The sequence below is a fragment of the Ambystoma mexicanum genome, chromosome 3q (assembly GCF_040938575.1).
Source record: "Ambystoma mexicanum isolate Mex_15411 chromosome 3q, UKY_AmexF1_1, whole genome shotgun sequence".
Classification (NCBI taxonomy): domain Eukaryota; kingdom Metazoa; phylum Chordata; class Amphibia; order Caudata; family Ambystomatidae; genus Ambystoma; species Ambystoma mexicanum.
The window spans coordinates 1292408354-1292427714 of record NC_090926.1 but is presented as its reverse complement, the minus strand read 5'-3'; the positions used below and the strand labels follow the sequence as shown (position 1 = coordinate 1292427714).

Below are 19361 nucleotides of genomic sequence, written 5' to 3'. Positions count from 1 at the left end.
GTAAATACATTATCCAATATGCTGATTACACCTTAAAGGGTATTTTATTGCTGTATAGACAATGGTTTGTCCCCGCAATGACATATGGTCTTGTAGCTCTCACTCCTGAACATCTTTCCTGGTTGGAAAAACGTTGAAGGCTTTTTTTTTTTTGCCAGTCTCTATTGGGTCTTCCTACATCCTGCCCAATTCAATATATGAGTGGAATTCGGCTTAACATCGATTAGAGCCCTTGTCATACTCCAAAGAGATATTTTGCCTCTCCAAGCCTTGTGCCACCCCATTAGTGAGTTGCTTCATGTCTTCGGACAGTATGTCATTGCTGTAAAAACAGGAATAGTACCGACAAATGCGTAGGATGCCATTTGTATGAAGTCCTACTCTACCCTGAATTGGTTACCCGAGAGATCCTCCCGTGGCAGATATAAAGCTATCAAAAGGAGCTTTAAGCACAAATCATGTCTCAAAGATTGGGAAGCCACTATAAATCATCTGAGCGCCCTGAAAAATGATATGCATCTTGCTGGAATCATCTACAGGTATTGCAGTCCTCAGTTGTACTTGATAAGGTGTCCTAGCCCGAGGTGAGGAGATTTTGCCTACAAATGCGTATTAACCAACTACCAGTTAGAGCCACTTATGGCTCACAATGGACACTTGCATACGACCAACATATGTGTTGCATATGTGCAGTGGAGGGTAACCTGGAGACAGTGTAACATGTGCTCACTGTCTGCCCCAAAATGGAGCCTGTATACAGAGCCTGTTCTAGCTGTTTCTTTCATTCGTTTGAATGGGTAGCTACAACCATTTTTGGGACTTATGTCTTAATACCTCCTCTGAAACCTTAATCATTACCTTGTACAATGTTTGGACTGTGGCCCATCAAACGATTTTGTCTCTTGGTGATAGTGGATGTACAAGGTCGTTTGGTGTAACCAGGTGATGATGTATTGGATGGGGTAAATTTGCACTTACAGTGATAGCTCACCTTTGTTATGAATTCTTGGAAAATATAAAATTTTAAACATCATAAACAAATACTATGCAATTTGAATATTCTTGCTGATGTATGCTATTTCTAATGTCAGCCTCAGGTCAAGTCTTAGCATGAATCTTGGTAGTATATGATCTCGGCACTGTCTTTTTTACTTGTATATCATTATGCTCATTTAGAACTCGGCGCTGTCTTTTTTACTTGTATATCATTATGCTCATTTAGAACTCGGCACTGTCTTTTTTACCTGTATTTATATCTATTTCTAATGGATGAACTGTTGAGTTGAAGTTGTAAGTGCACGGCACATTGAAGCCAGTTTAACAGAACCTCCTCTTCCTTTTGAAAATTCTACCATAATGAACCCTCAATTACCTATGGCTAGTTCCACCAACCCTTCACCATTTAATCCCATCTATGACAGAGATGGGCAAAGTCCTACTTATCATGAACAGCCTCAATCTCCAAGTAGTGAGGGTCCAAGATATCAAATTCACAACTACTATGCCAATGCCTCTATGGCAAACACAAACTCATCCCATGACCTAAACAATCCTAATGCCTTTTCATTCCCTGTTCTTACACGTATTTTGAACCATGAAACGACTCCTTATGAAATTAGGGGCATACAATTGTCTATGTCAGCCAAATTGGCAAAGCTGAATAAGTTGGAAGGATTTGCGTTTGCACAAGAAACCATTTTGGCCATGAACTCGTCAAAGTCTCTTGATTTAAAAAAATAATTTGAAAGCCTTGTTAAAGATGGTCATAGCTTCAGAAGATCTTTTGGTAATCTAAGTCAACACTCAAGGTCAGAATAATGTCTGCTATCTAATAATTTGTATATACTAGAATCCCTTAAGGAGATTGCAAGAAATGATATTTGTACAACTAGAAACCATCTTCGAAAATTGCTTTAATTCACAACTCAGATGGTTAGCAAATAAATTATTCTTGGAACAGATGAGCTTAATCATGGTATGGCTATACAACAAATAGATGAATGGAACAACTTGACTATCAATCATCTGCTTAATAAGCTAGTGAAAAATGATAATAATAAGGATAAGCGACACAATCATATACTTAATATGGATGTTGTTAATTTAAAACACCAGAAAAATAAAAAATGGAGGTATTTAAAAGCTTTAAAGGTCTCTGGTGCTTATTAATTAAACACAAAGAGGCAGATTTGTCAATTATACAAAAATAAGATAAAATTTATCAAACATAGATTGTACATTGCAGACAATCAAAAGATTTATGTAATCACAATAAGAGAATTTATGTAATCACAATAAGAGATCGGTCTGGGAAGTCATGAGAAATACCAACTCCACGTCTGTTAAAATGAATTTGTCGATATCTGCAGAATCTTGGATCTCACATATGACGTACAAATTTCGGATGTATAATAAAGTGCTGTTCGAGAATCCTAATAGGACAATTACAGGTTCTTGACCATGGTCTTTGGAGGACATGAAGTGGGCTATATCCAAATTAAAATGCTCTAAAGCTGCAGGGCCTGATGGCATTCCCGCATGTGTCCTCATACTCGACCCCTTCCTGGGGGCATCCATTTTAAAAATCTAATATGACAGCATCTATATATCAAATCAATTACCAGAGTCCTGGCTCACTATTATTATTCTGAAATTCAAAAAGGGAAATCCCTTAGATAGACCCAGCAAATTTTCGGCCAATTGCCCTCATGGATGCCTCCTCGAAGGTGTTTGCCATCTCGATTTTAAGCGAATTAGAAAGATGTATGCAGGCCCATGACATTCATTCTCATGATCAGGTGGGTTTTTGAAAACATATGGGCACTGCTTTAAATGCCACTATCTTTTCTCATATGCTTGAAAGTACCAAACAATCAAACAGCGGACCAGTGTACATGGCGTCCCTCAACATGTCAGCAGCATTTGATTGCGTAATACGCAATCTTTTGTGGAACAAAATGGGCAAGTTTGGCTTTCCTCAGCAGTTAATTCTTATGCTCTCTACGTTGCATTGTAATACTAATTCTAGGGTGAGGATTAATGAAGACGGGGCTCTGACGAAGGCCATTTCCACATTTGTAGGGGGTCAAACAAGGTTGCAATTTCGACTTAAACGATATATGGCAACACAACAACATATTTCCAGTTAGACCTCGCACACTCCATCTTCATTGGATGGCGTTCTTGGATATTGTTTTTTTGTTGCTAAAAGGCCTTTTGACTTACAAACAAAATTACAAATCTTACCAGGTTATGCGAAAATGTTAACCTTGCATTCAAATGCCAGTAAATCTAGGATTGTAATATTTACCAACGGAATAAAAAATATGACTATTTAAATGGTCAATAGATGGAATTCAAATTGAACGAACACCTGCACTTAGGTATCTGGGTTAATATTTATGTGATGTCTCGTCAATAAGCATTTGGAGAACCGCTCTGAACCAAAAAATTAGCCTGCTTATTTCCCAGATGAGGGTTATTTACAGGAAATATTGTAGATTCTCGCTGATGCCGATGATAGAATTCTACATCCTTAAGGTGGAAGCAATTGTTCTATACGGACTCGACATGTGCTGGGTAAATATTGAAAAAATGCTGGATCAACTACAGGGGCGTATATGGCAGCAGACTGTAAGACTAGGTAGCTCCTTGCCCTATTCTATATTGAGACATGAACTCAGTTTATCTTCACTATCTTCGAAATACTATTGGAAATGATTGAATAATTATGCGAAAATGAACAGCCCACATAGCAGCTCTTTGTATGAAGATTTATCTTAGATGCTTTGAGATGCCAATCCACCATCTATGTGAACTCATGACCGCAAAATGAAAAAAACATTTGTTAAAATTGATACAAATATTGAAGATCTTTTTATGTGAGCGGCCTATGTGAAGAAAAAACTATACGACTACGATTGGATTTGTACCATTGAGGTACTTAGTAGTTACGGTAGTTACAAAGAATATACACACTTTTTAACAAAAAGTTCCTCGAATGGCATACTTACTGTGCTTCCCTTGTGATGAGGCTTGTGCTATGTTCTTGAGATTTAAACTGAATCAATTTCCCACTAATGACAAAATTAAACACTGGCAATACAGCAGGGAGGTTAACGTTACTTGGGCATGTAGTTATTGTTTGTGTACTGAACAACCAGAAACTTTAAGACATCTGGTTATCTTCTGTCAGTACTTTGAGGTCCCCAGAGCACTAGCCTTCGGTAAATTCAATATTGGAGACACCATTTTCTCAAGGGAATGGCTATGGGTTCGATGATATGTGGGGCAATAATACCTTGTTGGTATTGTCACTGACTAGCCTCTTGACTGTTATTAATGATGAATAACAAACAAACAAACAATAGTAAGCAAAAATGAGCGCCTAACTTTCTGGGAGGCTGTGTGTAAGTTTTTGGTTTTCAAATGTATTGAACAAGCCAATATGAGTGAATCGAAACCCAGTTATGAAATAATGTCAACATTTAAGATATCAACTGAGTTTCCAGTTGATCTTAAAACATATTAATGGTACTATTGGTGATTGTTGGAATCAGAACAAGTTGAGTTTTATTTAAATGGAAATTTTAACAAGTGGCCGCAGACAATACTAGTGACAAATTTTATATGTAATTTATATGTTTTGCACATTTGCTTTTTTCACAAGGAAGTCTAAATAGTGCGACCCTTTCATGTTGATGTCTCAATGCTATATACAATTAACTCAACTTGAATATTTGTCTTTCATAGGCTTTGAATATGTGTTAGTTATTTTTATATGTAACTGCACTTTTATCTTTATGATCAAACAACTTACCTATGTGGATACATTTGTCAATAATAATGTTGTAAATGTTTGTTGACAATAATAATAAAATAAAAAGATGGGTCGAGTTCTAGACCTGTATACTGATAGTATGTTGGTTTGCATTGGTAGCATTTTCTGGTATTGGTATGTTGTTTTGTAGCACAGTAGATGTTAATATTACTCTTGTTTATACACTCCTCTTTATCAACTTCATAAAGTGGAAAAGCTCTGTGTTCTGTGCTGAGAATTTGTACTGGGATCTGGAATATAAACACACGTCTCTGCAACAAGTGCTTAACACACTGAGCTATCTTCTGAACCATGATGGCATTCAAACTTCTCAATATGCATTTCAAATTCTGTTATTTCATGTAATCAGTATTGTGATTAATCCTGCAGTGTAGTCACTGATCCCCAGCCTAAAGTCTCCTCCCATCTGGCCAGGGGAAGCCAGTCGCTACCTGATCTTGACCCTCGTGCAGTATTCTGAGGGTGGATCACATGGGAGGAGATGGCTATCGGGGGGAGATGATGGCTCCGACAGGGGAGACGCAGTATTCTTCCCTCGATTGTGAAGAAGAAACCCTACTCTCAGAGTCTCTAATGGCATGCTGTGATTATTTAGATCCCTTTAACTGTGAAGTCTTGAAGTCTACTGCTGCTGAACATCTTAAGCAAAACTTTATGTATCCTTCACATGTACATAACCCCTCTAAAACTCATTTGACATCTGATGTTGATGATAACTATTATGGAGATAAAAACGTGCAACAACAAAGCTTAAAATACTGTGGTACCCCTTTGGACTTCAATTCCCAGAAGCCTTTAAGTACTGGGACGAAGAAGAGGAGTGAAGAGTTAATGAGATCAACAGTATGGCCAATAGTAACGTGCGGTCTAGTTATTGACCCTTTAATCAACTGCACAGGACATTTAAATGCGAGAGAGACCGTCAGCCGAGGGAGGAACGAGAAAGTGAAGGAGAAGCCACTTCGGGCTGCAGAGTATGCAGAGCAGGAAGGGGAGCCGTGGAGAGTGGCAGATGCGTGGTAGACCACCGTTCTGAAGGACGGCCAATGTACCAGAGGGTGGGAGACCTAACAAGGGTTGAAGGGGTCCAGATTAATACAGCAGGGGTGTCGGCAACCTCAGGCAGGTTGTCCACGATGCTGCCAAACTGGAATGTAGTGACCGTATTGGCGTGGGACCACGAAGTCACCAGAGGACCTGACCAAGGGTTTGACAAGCTGCGGAAATCAAACCCGAAGTAGACCTCTGCCATTACAGCAAACCACGAGTTGGAGACGCCAAGAGAAACCAGTGAGTTGGCTCTTTGATAGTGGTGACTCTGGGACGTTCCGACAAAGACCTGGATAATTTAGTACAAGTTTCAAATACCAGCCAAATAGAATTATAGATGGAACAAGAGGGCAAACATGGTGCAATTCTCCTGACATGAGCTGTCAGTTGGGGGAAACCTGAGACCAGCATTGCCATAAGCCAAAAGACATTACAGAGAGAGCAAGAGGGCAAGCGTGGTGCAATTCTCCTGACATGAGCTGTCAGTTGGGGGAAACCTGGAACAAGTATTGCCAAGAGTCAAGAGACATTGTATCAATGTCATGATCTGGATACAGCGTCATTCTATTTGGAATAGGTGGAGAAGGATCGGTCCTGTGCTCCAGCCCCATCCCAAGATGGCCGCCAGTGTTCCAGTTAACAGTCTAGTCTTTGGGCACTCTAGTAACTGATGCCGGCATCGGATTTATGCATTAGCAGCCCAGACCTCTCCTCGTCACTGCTCTTTTACCCAGACGCTCTGTAAGTTTGGGACTTCTTAATTGCTTTTCCTTTTCCTGTACCTTTCCTTCTAATTTACTTGCTTCACTAACTCTCTCGTTGCTACAGATCGCAGCAAAGCCTCAGACATTGCGCAGACACTGCCTCCCCACCCGTGTCTTTCAGGAAGGAAATTCTCAAGCAAGAACGTGACGCTGCATGCTCCTGCACGTGATACATACTTACTCTTAGAGCAGGTTAATTTCCTCTTCATCTCTCGTCTTGGCAGCATGTTGTCTCCCTGCATTCCGACCTTCTGTCTTTCCCTACTCGTACATTGCCTCCAGACCATCTTAATAGCGAACGGAACAACCAGTCTGCAGTTTCGTGAGAGCCTGAGACAACCACAGAAGTATCCAACAACCATCACGCCGGGGTTTTATTCCCCAGAGAGTTTCTCTGGATCCTTTGCTCGGTTCTATTGATAATAAGAGTGCTGGGAGCAAGGGTTCCCAGGTTGCTTGTCTTTTGCCACACACTGTTGCATCTGAGCAGATTAGTCACTCACTACTGTGTACTTTATGTTATTGGCGTTTGTTTTGTATTTTGGGCAACGAAAAGGGTATAGCTTGACAATCAAGCTTTTAACATCTCGGGCTGCTTGATTAAAACTCTCCCCAAAGTTAAAACAGTGGGGGTCGTTTTTGACCACATCAGCACCCTTGTCTTCAATTCAGCCTACTACTTAAAATTGTTGGCACAAATCAGGCCTTTACTCAATAGATCTAATGTGTGAGAAACCTGAAGCTGTCTCCCTAACTCGTCCCCGGGGATCAGCCATCGCCATTGGATACAGTTCCTGGGGGTGGACCATTCGGGGAGCATCACCTTAATGGGAGGGGGAGGGAGTCCCCAGGGAGCAGAAGTGGGACACCGACTGGTGAGACTCTGTATCCCCCTTCTTTTAACACCCTTTCCCCATCCTGCCACATAGGATATCCAAAAACAATGCCCCCCTTTTCCGACACGAATACCTTTGCATACAATGCTAGATAACAGACTAACACCAGAGCCGTTTACCTGACATGTCCGAATACAAGGGTCAGGCAAAGTCAGGCAATTGACCAGAATCACAAACACCTGATGACCCTTTCCTTTCCCTACAGGAATAAAAGGTGGAGCACGAGAGCACAATACGAGCAAGGCAGACCGCACAACGACACAGCTATCCAAACGTGGCAATTCAAGAGGAGGAGAAAAACGGCGAGAGCTGAAGGGGCGACAGGGAGAGAAGCGACCTTGTCCTTTCCATGCCAGACCCGCGAAACCGGCTGCAAGGAATCATAAGACCGCGAAGAATAGACCTTGTGTGTTGCAGTAGATTTCAACGGTACACAGAGCATGCCTACACTGATGAGCAGGACAGAGAGGGACAACTGCTACCATGGTACCGTCCTTGATTCCAGATACAAGAAAGGCCAAGCGGTTCATCACTCTCCGGTGAGTCGAGGGGAGAGCCGATAAGAAACCGAACTGTGTTGAATGAAACCCGCAAAGTAGCAACTTAATGAAAGTTCAAAGAACTGTTAATATTAAGCAAAAACTAGCTGCAGAGGGGTCCGGCACCACAAGGGTGCTCACTCGGAGAGACTCTGGTGTATCCCGCATTTGTTGAAACTACTGATACCAGAAGGCATTTGGAGAGCCGAAAACAAGAGGTCAAAGTGGTCCAGCAAAATCCTTTATACAGTCGAAAGTCTTTGACCAACAATCCATTGAAAAGCAAAGAGTGAACCCGACGGAGGGATGCCGACAAGAAGGGGCGACACATGATGCCTTAAAGAAAGTTAGGACAAGAGTGAACCTGACGGAGGGGTGTCCATTGAGTGTTGAAAGTCAACAGGTGAACTGTTTTTGTTAAAAGCCAAAGTGAACCCGACGGAGCGAGTCTGATGTTCGTGAAGGGTCTGAGCCTGGCAGAGAGGGGCCAGGGGTGAAGAAACCGGACCCAAGTGTAATCGTAACAGAAGGAACATTTGTTTATATTTGTTAAAGCATCAGGCCCTCGTAGGCAAGACACTTTTTTCTCCAGAAAAGAGTCTTAACAATCGAAGGTCCTGATAAGTGAAAGCTGAACTGTCGTCTCGTGCTAGGAAAGCTATAGAGAGTACTGTGCTCAGGAGTCCCACCTTGCCTCGTGCTCAAAATGTGGGGAAGGGAGACCCCGGCCACCACATCCTGATATATTATTTGTGAACACTTATTTCTTGTGAACTCTATCCCACACTCTTTCTATATTTAGTTGTAAGGATTGGCAATAGTTTTCTTTTAGTATAGGCCCTTCTATTTTGACGAGACACCACAGGGACAGTTTCTTTTTCATTTGATGTTGAAGGCTTGTTGAAACCTAATCTATTTAGGTTTAGATTAGGTGTTATTTTCAACCTGAATATAGTTTAATAAACACCCTTGAATTGTGATCACTTGTGTCTGTCTTTACTGTTGCCACCCTGAGTTCCTTGCATACGGTGTCTGGGGTGGGATGTGACTCAATTGAAACTAATTGGGTAACCCTACATTTTCATAAACTTAGAGAGCCTCTAACCCTTCCTTCGCCACCAAGGAATCAATAGGGTTTGATATCTGTAGCAGTAGGGAAGCTATTAACCCCCCCCCCCTCCTGGGAAAAGGGGAATGATTCCTACATACTTGGTTTTGATGCCCCCTCTGGGGTCCTATATACGATTGGCCCCAAAATCTGGCTTATCATGGAAGTTCGGGATTGATGTTTTAGCAGGCGTTATTGATCCGGACTTCCGGGGCGATGCGAAGGTTCTTTTACAGAATCATGGTGAGGTCCCGTTTGAGGTACGTCGGAGAGATCAAATTGCCCAGGGAAGTTTGGAAAGAGCTCTATTCCCTCAGATGAAAAAAAGTGAACCAGATAAAACAGAAAGGGGTCATTTAGGCTTTGGGGAAGCTGATAAATCTCTTAACATTGAAGAAAGGAAGGGGGAAGAACCCACCATCTAGCCCGACCTAGCCTTTGCCCAGCTAAATGATCCAGCTCTGCCTGAAGCTTTTCTACAAGTGATTCCGTAATAAGGTATAGAGAAGGCAAGTCCCTTTTTCTCCTTAAAGCAAGTGCTGCTTTACAGAAGAGAAACCTCCACAGAAGGTTTGGTAAAAACCCAACTAGTGATACCTAAGAGCCTCCAGAAGGTTGTATTAGAGATTGCGCATTCCCATGTTACTGGGGGCATTTAGGACACTCTAAAATCCAGGTGCATATTAGTGGGAGGTTTTACTGGCCAGGTATCCACGCTGATATAAAAAAAAATTCATCCAGGCATGTGAAATATCAAAAGACCAGCACGCACATCCCATTACCTGCCTCTCTGAACCCGTTACCGATCATAGAAGTCCCCTTTTCAAGAATTGGTATGGACATAATTGGACCTCTAGAGACATCTAGATAAGGCAATAAATATGTCCTTGTGATCGTGGATTATGCAACCCGATATCCCAAGGCATTCCCAATGCGAAATAATACCACACAGCAGATCCTTAAACATCTTCTAGCATACTTCTCCAGGGCCGGCTTTTCCAAGGAAATACTAACAGACCAAGGTTTGAATTTTATGAGTAAGCTTATGGCAGAAGTCAAAGAGCTACTCCACATCACCACCTTGCAAACCAAGCCATCGGTTTGTATATCATCCCCAAACCGATGGCTTGGTAAAAGATTCAATAAAACCTTAAAACTAATTTTACGGAAATTGGTAGACAAGGGCGGGAAAGACTGGAACCGAATGGTCCCAGGGGCACTATTTGCAGTGAGGAAAACCCCACAGGCTTCCACACGTTTCTTTCCCTTTGACTTGCTCTATGGAAGAGAGCCCCGAGTTGTCTTGGACATGCGCAGAGAAACCTGGGAAGAACGAGAGGAGGCCCCTATTCCCATATAGCAAACCGCCACCAGAATGCGAGAACACATGCAATTGGTTTGGACTTAGTTTGTACTCATATGGAAAAGGCCCAGAACCGACAAAAAGATCAATAATATTAAGGTCATTTTCCATAGGACAGAAAGTACTGGTCCTCTTACCCACCTCAGAAAACAAACTTGTCTCCGAGTGGCACAGACCCTATGAGATGGTAGAACGAACGGGTACCTATAACTATAAAGTAGCCCAACCGGATAGAAAATAGAACATCCAGTTATATCACATAAATCCCTTGAAAGAATGGAAAGAGAACACGTCAGCCACCCATGCCAAAGTACTAGCCTGCCTGGCTCCCAAAGACATAGATAATTTTGACTTTATTCCTTCTGAGTTATCTATCCAACAACAAGAAGATCTAAAAGATGTAGTAATCTCATTTTCCGATGTATTCTCAGAAAAACTAGGAAGAGTAAAAGGTACATACCACTATCACTATATTATAACACCAAAAGGTAAAGTGGTTCACTTAATACAGTATCGACTCGCAGAAGCCCGTAAACCGATAGTGATTGAGAAAGTCAGCAAAATGTTGAAAGCCAATATTATTGAGTAATTTTCTGAGGAACCTGTTGGGGGGGTTCTCCTATAGTTGGACCTCAGCACCTTTGTGTATATTGGATGATTATCTTTTCAGGCTCGCATGGGATAGTAACAACGGAGTATCTGGCTCCTCTACTCCGTTAACTTCAAAACCAATTCTTGTAGTTACATTGACATATTCTCATGCGCCCACGTTTTGCAGAGAAAAAGAAGACAAATGACCCTTTTCCTCAGTGTTCCAATGAGTTTTTGTTTTTAATTGCAAATATTATTATGCATTTGACAGTGCCCTTTGTGATAACACGTGTTTCGACTAGCTCATCGTCTTTTTCAAATCAGGGCTTATTGTATCACATTTACAAATTATAATTTTCAAAAACCACAAATTTAATTTATGGACATTTTTGTGTTCACATTGACCATCACATGAAATCCACACATTCATGACATAGTATCATTCATTAGGTTGGCCATTGAGGGAGGGTTATTGGGTGGGAGTGTTAGGGATAGTAGAAAAAACATAAAAAAGAAAAACAAAATTAATAATGGTAACAGAAAGTTAGATCGTTTGTAATAAAAATAACAACTTGCGCAAGTAATTCAAATAGGCTTGGTGTGTATGGTATTTGGTTCAATCTGATTCTGCTTACCCAATGGTGCTAGTTCGAACATGTGCTCTTTGGACCTTTTCTTAAATTCACGGGTTAAATCCCAGCCCCAATGGTGTTAGTTTGAACCTGTACACTTCAGTTCTTTGCTTTCAAATCACGGGTTAAATCCCTGGAATATAGATGGAAATAGGTCAGGACCGCTTTTATTGTACGACCTATTGTTTCGCTAGTAGTCTGTCTTTAGTTTAGTGACATGCAATAAATCTTGCCAGGTGCTTGCTTTTCTTAAGCTTGGCAATATTCCATAATATTTTGTGTGGACCGTAACATAAGCTTGCTTGGATGTGTCATTCAATTAATGTACGTACTAATTAACAAACATGCTCGGTTATTTCATGAGTCCGTGTTAAATTACGCTTTCTTTTATGCGGATTGTGACAGACAGGCGTCCGTCCTTAGTTAACTTTTACAAATTAATATTGTTTACCAAACAGGTCTCCACGTGAGCCCACGTGTGGCTAAATTCGCAGATAAGACCCCCCTAGGGAGCCCCTCTTGCACGCTTACCTCCAGTATTATGTCTTGTGCAAAAAGGTCCTCGTTTGCTCGGCGTCTATCCCGTGTTCTTGCTATCAAGGTTGGGTTGCCTAGCAACGTTGTACGGCGTCTCTCTCAACTGCGGTGGCCATGTTCTGTACTCGAATCGAAATTAAGGTGTTTACATATCTTATTTTAATGACAATTTAAATCCGAAGGTTAAATTATGTCTATGAAATGTTTTGGTGTTGTGTTTTAATTAATGCTTAAGTGAAAATAATGAACTTATACAAGGTTACGTCCTCTGCTACTGAAGTTTTATTAGCAGTCCTTTGACTATTTCGATCGCCGCAGACATATTTTGGGCAAAAATCAAGTATTTGCCATCGTTGATACGTCATCCACTTGGTGTTAGTTACAAATTACATCAAACTAACAGTACCAATTACTGTGCTCACCTGTTTGGCAATTTGTTGTCCTTTTAAGTAATAAATGGATAAATAAATACTGATCTGTGGGGGTGCTGGACATTGGAGTGATGATTAATTTGAGATGTATTTACATGAATGTATATAAAAAAAAGGGGGGGCCCGTTTCCCCTGTTATTACAACTCAAAGAGTTTGATATTCTATCTTGTTTTCCCATTTCTTGACATTCTCTAAAAACAATGTTACAAATTGCCTAATACCATACATCACCATTCTTCAATTTTTCTATCAATTAAACCTTGTTGTTCATCTCTAATATTCATTGCACATTTATTATGCGTTATAGAAAGGAAGCCATCTCGTTGTCAGAATTCAGGCCCCTCACCACTGCGCGAAATTTGCAGATTAATTTTGCTTCTACTTGTCTGAGATTCAATTCATAGTCTCTGCCTCTTGGGCCTAATGTCACTTTCTTCAGTCCAACAAATCTCAGCAGTTTTTTGTCAATCGTTTGATGATTCTTTTGCCAATGCTGGGCTAATGGTAAATTGATATCTTGACTTCCGATGGTTGATAAATGTTCCCTTATTCTCGTTCTAAGTTCCCTTATGGTGCTGCCTATATAAATGTCCTCACAGTGGCAAATAATAGCATACACCACATATTTTGTCTTGCAATTAATAGGCTCCTCAATCGTTTGGGTTATTCCATATTTGTCTTCAAGTTGTTGTCCACTGGTTTACATTGATAAATATCTCTTTTTGAATACACCGGAAATACGTAACCCCTTATGAATTTCTGCACAGTGATTGGAGTACAGAAAGAATCATGTTGGGTTGGGGAATACAATACTGTTTTTTACGTCATTGTTGATCAGATCATATCACAACAGCAACATTGATTCATACACCTGGTGGTTGTTGATATGCTAATATTTCGCTATTCTGAATGATAATGAATTGTGATTATATTTTAGAGACTTGTTTTATATTACTGATATAACTGTTTAAACTTGAATGTATTAAAGTTGAGATGTCGGAATGTTTGAGTGTGTATGAATGAAGTATGTCTGAGGTATTCTGGTTTGGGATATGTTAATCATGTTGTGCCTAACCAGAGAGGTTATTTATTCACCAATTGACTCTGGATGTATATTTTGTGGTACTTCTGATGAAGTTTAGAACCATATAAATGATTTTTATATTTTGTTTATATATGAATAAAAATCTTAATTATTGTATCGTGTCCTGTGAGTTGAATTGAATCCTTTCTCCTCGCGCACCTGTGAAAAGTGGACACTTGGTCCTTTATGAGGCACGGGTATAAAATAAAGTTTTGATAACCAGTTGCACACTTGTGCTCTCCAACACAGATTCACGAGTTCTATGGTCTTTGATGTGTAAGTTATTATAGGTTGTGTACAAGCCAGACCATAGTACTGAGATACACCTGTTATCCCTTGTTACTCCTGTTAGTTGCTGTCCTCATACATAGCCATAGTTAAGTTAGCAAGGGCTGGGGCATATTTAATCCCCATAGCCACCCCTCGGTCTGTTTGAAAAATTGACCATTGAATATAAATACGTTGTTTTGTACTGTCAATAATAACATTTCCTTGAGCATGTTTACCGATTGGTAGTTGGATGCTGTCTCCTTGCAAAAGGTGTAGTCCATAGTTTCTATAGCAGTGTCATACTTGATAGATGTGTAAGGAGATCTCACATCCCAAGTAGATAATAAGTAGTCTCTCTGCCATTCTATTGTTGCGAGTTTGTTAATTACTGAGGTCGTATCTCTTAAATAGGATCTGGTTTTGATGGCCAGAAGTCTTAATATATTATCAATGTAGTGTGCCATATTCATAGTGGCCCAACCTAGTCCACTCAGAATTGGTCTTCCCTCTGGGATCCTTTCATATTCCTTATGTATTTTAGGTAAGAAATATATTGTAGGTAGAGTGGGTTGTTCCATGTCCAAGAAGTGTTTTTCTTTGTCCGTAATAAGTCCTTGGCAGGTTGTAATTGCATCCTTTAAATTTGATAGTATCTCCATTTTCGGATTTGATTTCAATTTGGTGTAGCAAGATGGTGTGTTGAGGTGATTCATTGCCATCAGGTTATGGTCTTTTTTCAAGTTGAAAAGTGCTTTTCTTTCCATGATTGTTAAGTTGTCATATGTGTGTTTAAATTTCTTGCTATTTTTTGATCTGGCATCATTGAAATCATTGAGGTCTTTGGTGACTGCTTTATAAAAGGTGTCCACTAAGTTGTCTGGCATGTGCTGTGGCGTGAATTTGGATTTGAGTTTCATTTCCTTGGTAGTAAGACCAGTTTGTTTTATTTGGAGTTCATGTAAGGTCTCATGGATCGGTCTCTCCCCAGTTTCTTGTAAGGATCTCGGTAGGTGTATGTTGGTCAAATCTTCAATGGTAATTGTACTTGCCTTCGCGGCCGGTTCCATGGTATAGTGTGCTTAGATTTGTGTGTTAAAGAATTTTTTTAATTTGAGCTTTCTTACAAATTTAAATAAATCTATGTGAACCTCTATGTTTTCAAAATTCTTGGATAGTGCAAAGGTAAACCCCTTGTTTAATAATGAATTTTCCTCTGGTTTTAGTTGGTAGTTTGATATGTTCAATACTAGGTCGTTTACTTGTTCCGTTTTGCTGCTTCTCTTGCTCCTGCTCTCGTCAGATGCCTGAAATCCTCTAAGGTGTCTAGGTTTCCTGTGTCTACCACTCCCACGTTTCCCCCTCCTCCTGTGGGTGGTTGTTCTTGTGTTTCAGAACAAGAGGATACGGAAAGAAACAATGGCGAAAGCACAGGAGAAAGCATCTAAATTGAACAGGGAAAGCACCCTAATCACAAACAAAACAAAACCAGCTGAAAGAGGAGAAATCAGTTTTGTTACTACCTATTGTGCTGATAATGGAGTTTTGAGAAGAATTCTGAAGAAGAATTGGCATTTGTTACTATTAGATCCGAATGTGAAGAAACATATTGGAGATAGCCCATCCTTGATTTATATACGTGCTAAAACCATCAAAAATATTTTGAGCCCTTCTCTCCTTCTGGAAGTGAAAAATGAAAACTCAATAACATGGCTTCCACCACTACCAAAAGGGTTTCGGAAATGTGGCACATGTTCAATGTGCAAACATGCATCAAATAGCACATCGATCTTCAAAGACAAATATGGAATAACAGGAACGATTGAGGAGCCTATTAATTGCAAGACAAAATATGTGGTTTATGCTATTATTTGCCACTGTGAGGAAATGTATATAGGCAGCACCATAAGGGAACTTAGAACAAGAATAAGGGAACATTCATCAACCATCAGAAGTCAAGATATCAATTTACCATTAGCCCAGCATTGGCAAAAGAATCATCAAATGATTGACAAAAAACTGCTGAGATTTGTTTCACTGAAGAAAGTGACATTAGGTCCAAGAGGCGGAGACCATGAGTTGAAACTCAGACAAGAAGAAGCAAAATTAATCTGCAAATGTCGCGCAGTGGTGAGGGGCCTGAATTCTGACAACGAGATGGATTCCTTTCTATAATACATAATAAATGTGCAATGACTATTAGAGATAAACAATAAGGTTTAATTGATAGAAAAAATGAAGAATGGTGATGTATGGTATTAGGCAATTTGTAACATTGTTTATAGAGAATGACAAGAAATGGGACAACAAGATAGAATATGAAACCCTTTGAGTTGTAATAACAGGGGAAACAGGCCCCCCTTTTTTATATACATTCATGTAAATACATCTCAAATTAATCATCACTCCAATGTCCAGCACCCCCACAGATCAGTATTTATTTATACATTTATTACTTAAAAGGACAACAAATTGCCAAATAGGTGAGCACAGTAATTGGTACTGTTAGTTTGATGTAATTTGTAACTAACGCCAAGTGGATGACGTATCAACGATGGCAAATACTTGATTTTTGCCCAAAATATGTCCGCCGCCATCGAAATAGTCAAAGGACTGCTAATAAAACTTCAGTAGCAGAGGACGTAACCTTGTATAAGTTCATTATTTTCACTTAAGCATTAATGAAAACACAACACCAAAACATTTCATAGGCATAATTTAACCTTCGGATTTAAATTGTCATTAAAATAAGATATGTAAACACCTTAATTTCGATTCGAGTACAGAACATGGCCGCCGCAGTTGAGAGAGACGCAGGACAACGTTGCTAGGCAACCCAACCTTGATAGCAAGAACATGGCAGAGACGCCGAACAAACAAGGACCTTTTTGCACAAGACATAATACTGGAGGTAAGCGTGCAAGAGGGGCTCCCTAGGGGGGGTCTTATCTGCGAATTTAGCCACACGTGTGCTCACGTGGAGACCTGTTTGGTAAACAATATTAATTTGTAAAAGTTAACTAAGGACGGACGCCTGTCTGTCGCAATCCGCTTAAAAGAAAGCGCAGTTTAACATGGACTCATATGAGATAACTGAGCATGTTTGTTAATTAGTACGTACATTAATTGAATGACACATCCAAGCAAGCTTTATAATTATGTTACGGTCCACACAAAATATTATGGAATATTGCCAAGCTTAAGAAAAGCAAGCACCTGGCAAGATTTATTTTGCATGTCACTAAACCAAAGACGGACTACTAGCAAAACAATAGGTTGTAGAATAAAAGCGGTCCTGACCGATTTCCATCTATATTCCAGGGATTTAACCCGTGATTTGAAAGCAAAGAACTGAAGTGTACAGGTTCAAACTAACACCGGATTTAACCCGTGAATTTAAGAAAAGACCCAAACAGCACATGTTCGAACTAGCACCATTGGGTAAGCAGAATCAGATTGAACCAAATACCATACACACCAAGCCTATTTGAATTACTTGCGCAAGTTGTTATTTTTATTACAAACGATCTAACTTTCTGTTACCATTATTAATTTTGTTTTTCGTTTTTATGTTTTTTCTACTATCCCTAACACTCCCACCCAATAACCCTCCCTCAATGGCCAACCTAATGAATGATACTATGTCATGAATGTGTGGATTTCATGTGATGGTCAATGTGAACACAAAAATGTCCATAAATTAAATTTGTGGTTTTTGAAAATTATAATTTGTAAATGTGATACAATAAGCCCTGATTTGAAATAGACGATGAGATCGTCGAAACACGTGTTATCACAAAGGGCACTGTCAAATGCATAATAATATTTGCAGTTAAAACCAAAAACTCATTGGAACACTGAGGAAAAGGGTCATTTGTCTTCTTTTTCTCTGCAAAACGTGGGCGCATGAGAATATGTCAATGTAACTGCAAGAACCAATATTATTGAGCCCTCCTCAAGTCCATGTTCCTCTCCTATCGTGTTGGTCACTAAACCTGCCGGTTCCTGGAGATTCTGCATCGAATTCCGTCAAGTTAATGCCATCTCTGACTTCGATGCCCATCCCATGCCATGCATTGATGACCTAATTGATAAACTCGGAGCAGCCACCTTTCTATTTACCCTAGATTTAACCAAAGGGTACTTTCAAGTTCCCGTACATGGGGCAGATGAGGAAAAGACTGTGTTTTCAATGCCACTAGGATTATTCGATTTTAAAGTCCTCCCTTTCTGTTTACAAGGAAAGGTAGGGTGAGCGAGCTTCAAGCCTGATCTTGCTAGCCTCCTTATACAATTTGTTTGCCTAAGATTGTAACTGATTTTCATATGACTTAGAACATTCTACTACCTTCATTTTGTCCACCTCCTCATCCTGGAAAGGAGGAGGAGAGATTGCACAGGTTTGACCCAAGGCGTTCACTTAGTTTTTATATTTCAAGGATGTCAAAGTTGAGACATGATGATCAACATTTTGTTGGTTATACCCCATAAATTGGGGATGCTATTGACAAAACAAACCCTGTCTAGCTGGATTATTTTAGGAGTTTCTGAATGTAATAAGCTAGCTGGAAAAGATCAACTAGGGGCATGGCTACATCCTCTGCTTTACAAAGAGGAGTCCCAATTGAAGATATTTGTTTGGCGGCCACATGGTACTCAGTTCATACATTTACAAAGCATTATTATCTGGACTCTTCCTCAGGCCGTGAAGGAGGATTTGGAAAGGCAGTGTTACATTCTGTTGACACAAACCCATAAGGAACACCTAAATTCTTAATCCCTCCTCCAAAACCAACACTGCTTTGGGAGTCTATCATACAATGAGGAATACGTGGGAGGACACAATTCATTCAAAGAACAAGTTACTTACCCCTGGTAACATTCTATTGACTGGATGTTCCTCCCACGTATTCCTCATCGCCACTCCCAACCGACCCTGCAGTAGAATTTGCTTATTTTTACATGTTACGTTCTTTCAGGGCAAAACACTGTTTTACGCAAGGTACACCCAGACAAAGTATTGAAAGAACACATCAAAATGGAACTGAAGCCAACGGTCGCTGCATGCGCTATATGTACCAGGGATGACGTTGACATCGAAACGGGGGCCTCGAGGCAAATTGAGTCGACCGGCATCAACGTGCAGCGCCCACTGCTGGACATTTTGCGAAAGCCGCTGAAGCTGAATATGGATATATCAAAAGATGAGGAATCTGTGGGAGGAACATGCAGTCGAAAGAATGTTACCAGGGGTAGGT

The 19361-nt window shown here is 40.2% G+C and overlaps 1 protein-coding gene across 6 annotated transcripts in view; it reads left to right on the top strand.

Moving 5' to 3' along the window:
* RFX1 (regulatory factor X1) overlaps positions 1–19361 on the top strand; it is a 1381678-nt gene that overhangs the window by 147182 nt on the left and 1215135 nt on the right. The gene's annotated exons all lie outside the window — the stretch shown is intronic.